Source organism: Myotis yumanensis, unplaced genomic scaffold, assembly GCF_028538775.1.
Source record: "Myotis yumanensis isolate MYYU_CA2020_CCGP unplaced genomic scaffold, mMyoYum1.0.hap1 SCAF_4, whole genome shotgun sequence".
NCBI lineage: Eukaryota > Metazoa > Chordata > Mammalia > Chiroptera > Vespertilionidae > Myotis > Myotis yumanensis.
In genome coordinates this window covers 70,216,805-70,222,646 of record NW_027223755.1, presented here as the reverse complement: position 1 = coordinate 70,222,646, position 5,842 = coordinate 70,216,805, and the positions used below count along the sequence as shown (strand labels likewise).

At 40.0% G+C, this 5,842-nt stretch overlaps 1 pseudogene; it reads right to left on the bottom strand.

Moving 5' to 3' along the window:
* Positions 1-726: 726 nt before the first annotated feature.
* LOC139009701 (U2 spliceosomal RNA) lies at positions 727-841 on the bottom strand (annotated as a pseudogene).
* Between the last annotated feature and the right edge of the window lie 5,001 nt (positions 842-5,842).

Here is a 5,842-nt window from a genome sequence, read left to right as displayed (position 1 = left end):
AGCCATGGACTGTGAGAGGGTGCAGGCTGGGCTGAGGGACCCCACCCCCAGGGCACGAATTTTGTGCACTGGGCCTCTAGTGACTATATAATAAGTTTTTCAACAGCAAGGAGAATGAATGAATGACTACATTAGTCAAAAATTTATTTATGCCCTAGCTGGTTTGGCTCGTGGATAGAGCATCAGCATGCAGACTGAAGGGCCCTAGGTTCGATTTTGGTCAAGGGCACATGCCCAGGTTGCAGGCTCAACCCCCAATAGGGGGCGTGCAGGAGGAAGCTGATCCATGATTCACTCTCATCATTGATGGTCTCAATCTCTTTCTCTCCTTCTCCCTTCCTCTCTGAAATCAATAAAGATATACTTTGAAAAAAAAATTATTTACTTTTTTTTTTTGGTGCCCCATTCCTGGAGGTACTGCAATAGCGGGTCAATGCATGGAGTGGACGGAGCAAGCTCCTATTCCATCTTCTTATTCCAAAAATACATCCTATATAATAAAACCCTAATATGCAGATTGACAGAACGGCAGAACAACCAGTGGAATGACTGATCGCTATGATGCACACTGACCACCAGGGGGCAGATGTTCAATGAAGGAGCTGCCCCCAGACCGCAGGCCACGGGCCAGCCAAGGCAGGTGCCAGTGGGGTCCCCCAATTGCCCCACTGGTCGCCCCACAGATTGGCCCTGATTGCCGGCCAGGCCTAGGGACCCTACCCATGCACGAATTTCATGCATCAGGCCTCTAGTTTAATATCCTTGGATAGAGGACATATCAGATATTAAACTGATAAGAAGAGATACTACACTTGATCTTAGCCAAAGGCCGGGAAGCGATTACATTTATTTTACACTAGCACACCCATTTGTTCACTCATATATAATTTATTGAGTACCTATGTGAATGTATAAGGGAGGCACAGATAAATATATTGAAAGAATGGGTAGGTCCTTCTACTTCTCCCATGGACAGATCCCAAACTATTACAGGCAGGGAAGAAAGCTCTCACAATGTTTCATATTAATATACTTTTAGACAAAAGAACTCTTTAAGCCTCTAAGAAAAGTGGAAAAAGAGGAAATAGCTAAAGCAATATGACCAGCAGTGGTAATTAACCTGCTTCTAAAATGCTTAAGATGGCTTGGCCAACCAGTCTTGATCATAGTGGTAACTCTGGTGTACCACAAAGGCAGACCTGCAGGGGAGATTGAGTCATGATGAACATTTTTGCGACCTGCCTCCTGTGTGACTTACTCCTAAGGACAAGTGAATAGTTTCTCAGTATTTCACAAAATTGGCATAATAATGAACACCAGTCTGGCACCTCATCTCATTCCTTGATGTTTTTTCTATAGTAATGAGGCAGTCAGACCTAACATTTATTTATTTATTTTATTTTATTTTTTAAAATATATTTTTATTGATTTCAGAGAGGAAGGGAGGAGAGAGAGATAGAAACATCAGTGATGAGAATCATTGACTGGCTGCCTCCTGCACGCCTCACACTTGGAATCAAGCCCGCAACCTGGGTATGTGTCCTGACCAGCAATGGAACCACGACCTGGTTCATAGGTTGATGCTCAACCACTGAGCCATGTTGGCCGGGCAATTTTTTTAAAGAGTAGAATAATCTGAGATAGAACTATTTCCTAAATAACGTTACACAGCAAAAACAAAGAAAAGGATGAAAGGCTCTTTTTTAAAAAATATATTTTTTTATTGATTTTAGAGAGGAAGGGAGAGGGATAAAGAGATAGAAACATCAATGATGAGAGAGAATCATTGATCGGCTGCCTCCTGCATGACCCCTACTGGGGATCAAGCCCACAACCCAGCCATGTGCCCTTGGCCAGAATCGAACCTGGGACCCTTCAGTCCACTGGCCAACACTCTATCCAGTGAGCCAAACTAGCTGCAGTGGTCGGCAAACTCATTAGTCAACAGAGCCAAATATCAACAGTACAACGATTGAAATTTCTTTGGAGAGCCAAATTTTTTAAACTTAAACTATATAGGTAGGTATGTTATTATTAACTTAATTAGGGTACTCCTAAGGCTTAGGAAGAGCCACACTCAAGGGGCCAAAGAGCCACATGTGGCTCGCGAGCTGCAGTTTGCCGACCATGGGCTAGGGCATGAAAGGCTCTTTTAAGCATTTTGTTAACTTCTTGAGTTTTATTTTTCAAATGTTTTTTCACCTATTGGAAAGAAGGCATGTGAGGTATTACATGATGTTCAGCACATTGCATGGCATACAGGAGATCAAAACAAACAAAACAGAAACACCAGCTGCATGACCCAGGCTGTACCTTCTAGGAATGCACAATGTATTAATTTTGGTGGTATCATTAAAGACTGAGGTTTTTCTGTTTTTCATTCTGTCATCTTCAGCATGTTGGTTCATGCTCTGAGGCTTGTCCCTTCTGACCACAAAATGATATAAGATGCTATATCATCAAGTTGAAGAAGAGGAGTAATTTTCTTCCATGGGCCTATTATTATCAGCTAGGAGAAACTTCTGCTGGAAAACCCCTAGTAGGCTGCTTGTCATGTGTCTGGCCAAAATTGCTTCACATGCCCACACATAAACCAGTTATTGGCAAGGGGAATGGAATGGCAATAACTGGCACCAATCAATATCACTGGGGCTTGGGACTTCAGATGTTCAAATGGCAGGTTATAGTCAAATACAGCTAAAGGGAAGAAGGGGGAAGGGAAGCAAAGCAAAGAAGAAAGGAAATAAAACATAGGAAAAGAGAAAAAGTAAATCTATCTATAGAGGAAATGTTCTATCTGTAAATGATCTTTATGAACCATGTACACTAGCAATGTGTCATTTGACCCACAATTCCATGCTGCCAAGGAGCAAATGTAGGAATAAATAAGCAATGCAGTCCTGATTTTGATCTCAGGCAAAAAGGAGGTAATATCATTTCATTAACTGGGGGATTTGTAAAAAAAAAAAAAGCTTGATATAGGAAAGGAAGCCTCTTGTTTGCTTGTCATCTCTGGTTCAGTTTTATGATAAAAAGAAATAAAAACAGGAGCATTCTCAGATGAGAACCAGTTTAATAACAATGGTTTTTCACATAACGAAATATCTCTCAACCTTATAGAAAATAAAGAAAAACGTAAGTCTTTGCTTTAAGTTTGCTATAAAGTTAACACAAAAACATAATGGAGAAAATGGTAAGCCTAGCATAAGGAAATCTGTATTAAAAATCAGTTATGAAAAATTTTAAAAATCATGGGGTAGCCATTCACAAAAGTATTCACAGTAGGACCCTTTACATAAAGTCTACGTACTTCATTGTAGACACAAAAATAATATTATAAATTAGTGGGAAAGATCCAAACCTCTTAAAGTAGAAATTCCCTTTGATCTTCTGTATTTGTTTGTATAGAAAATTTCTTCATAAAGAGCCTTTTTGGTGAAGAACAGAGAGTACAATTATTTATGAAGCTGTCCTTTAATTCAACCAATGAGTTTAATGGAAAAGGTTTCCTATGACTTCCTTTGTCAGTCTCTGAAGTACCCTTCCTCTTCTAGTCTCAAGTCCTTAGCTGTGTCTGGGACGCTGAGTAGATCCATTACCAGGAACCAGGATGCTGGCATTTGCCTATTAGACTATAACCTGCCATTTGAACACCTGAACTCCCAAATGATTCATGTGAAACAAACCTGAGTTTACCATAACCTTTAGATTTGGCTGTTGTCTTCACTCATTTAGGGAAAGCTTTCCAATTTCTAGCTGGGTTTTGAAATAAAAAGACATGGATTCAAGTCCTAGTTCTGCTACTGTTTTTAATGAATGAGTAAAGATGGATTGTCCAATAAGTGACTCTAGGAATTCTCTCTGGGTTGTCTGGATGAACTAGCTTCTGGGTTGTCTGGATGAAACTAGCTTCAGGGAACTCCTCCCTCTCCCCTTACCAGTGGAAGGGGCTATGTCTCAAACAATGTGTGGCACCACCGATTTTCTTTCTCCTCAATGGGAATAGTTGCACCCCAAACCAACTCCCCACAGGAGCTAACGACTATTGTTTACAGATAACTGGCCTCTAAGCTCAGACCACTTAGTGCCCAAGCCCAGACTTTATGTCCTTTACCTATAAAAAAGAACAACAAGGCGTAAAATCCCTCTCTTGAAGCACTGCCCTGTTATGCATCCAGATGCACACTTGACCCTACTGAGCTCACCTCTTTAAGAGATGCCCAGAGAATGGGGGGCCCTTTTGCCTGTGCCATACACACAAGGGATATGCTGATATTTGCAAAAGCCCTTGGCTTTCAGTGTGATATTTAACTTCTTTGACCTTTTGTTTCCTTATCTGTGAAAAAGGAAAAAACAATACTTATCTCACAGGATTGTTTTGAAAGTTAAATTTATCTAATCATTCAACCCATGCAGGAAACACTACTGAGTTAGCTCTCATGTACACTTTTGCTGCACGGATTAAAAATCACCTTTGAGCCCTAGCCAGTTTGGCTCAGTGGACAGAGTGTCAGTCTGGGGACAGAAGGGTCCCAGGTTCAATTCCGGTCAAGGGCACAAGCTTGGGTTGCAGGCTCAATCCCCAGCAGGAGGCAGCTGATCAATGATTTGATTCCCTCTCATCATTGATGTTTCTATCTCTCTCTCCCTCTCCCTTCCTCTCTGAAATCTATATATATATATATATATATATATATATGTAAAAGAAAATCACCTTTGCCCGTGTTGTGGTGTCCTGAAAAGTGCATGGACTTTTGAATCAAAGATTTGGCTTTACATTGTGACTTTGTTGCTTTGTGCCCCTGTGACCTTGAGTGAAAACTTAACTCTCTGTACTTAAGAGAACGCGTGAGTAATGGGGGAAAAAGGAGGACCTATGTAATACTTTCAACAATAAAGATTAAAAGAAAAAAAGAGAGAGTGTGTGAGTACTAAATAAGATTATGTCTATAACAAGATTGAGTACATTTGGCACCTAGTACATGCTCAATACATTTTTTATTTGCTTTCCTGGTTTCTGCTGCCCTTTCTCCCTTCTTCCTTACTTTCACTGATGCTTGCTTGCTTCTTATTCCTTCCTGACTTCTCCTTCCTTGTTTCACTTATCCTGACTCTTACCCCCTCCAATTATTTCTCAAACTAATATGAAATGCTTTCCCAAATCCCACAAATTCCTAATATGCTGCATGGAATGCAGAAGTGAGTCCTTAATTGATGTGGGCATAGAGCTGGGTGCACTTTCTGGTCTAGGCTATGAATTTCATCCCATCTGTTAAAATATCTAAGGGGATAAAAATCTCAACCTTGAAATTCTTTGAGGAACAAACACTTCCTACCTGGCAGCTTTGAGCCCCAGAGAGCATTTTGGTTTAACACAGCAATTTTCAATCCTTTTCATTTCATGGCACCCATAAACTAATTTCTAAAATTCTGTGGCACACCAAAAAATACATTTTTTGCTGATATGACCAAACATAAGTATAATTTCTATTCATTTACACCAGACAGCTATTGTTGTGTTGGCTGTAGTCATTTTTTAATTTAACAATCTCAGGAAAAAGAGGTCAGTGCCCCTGACTAAATAGTCAAGTATTGAATGTTTTTAAAATTCTTGCTGGCACACTGTTTGAAAATTGCTGGTCTAACGTCATCTGTTGCCAGTTTCTCACTTGATTTAACAATGAAAAGTCATATGCTCCTACCCTGGCTCTCCTTTAAAATGTATCTTTGTTTTGAATTTAAATACTACATAGGGGAAAATATGAACTTTGCTTAAAAGCATCCTAGCATCTATCTTTTGCTCTTTAATCCTTAAATATAGCTGAGGGAAAATATTGCAAAA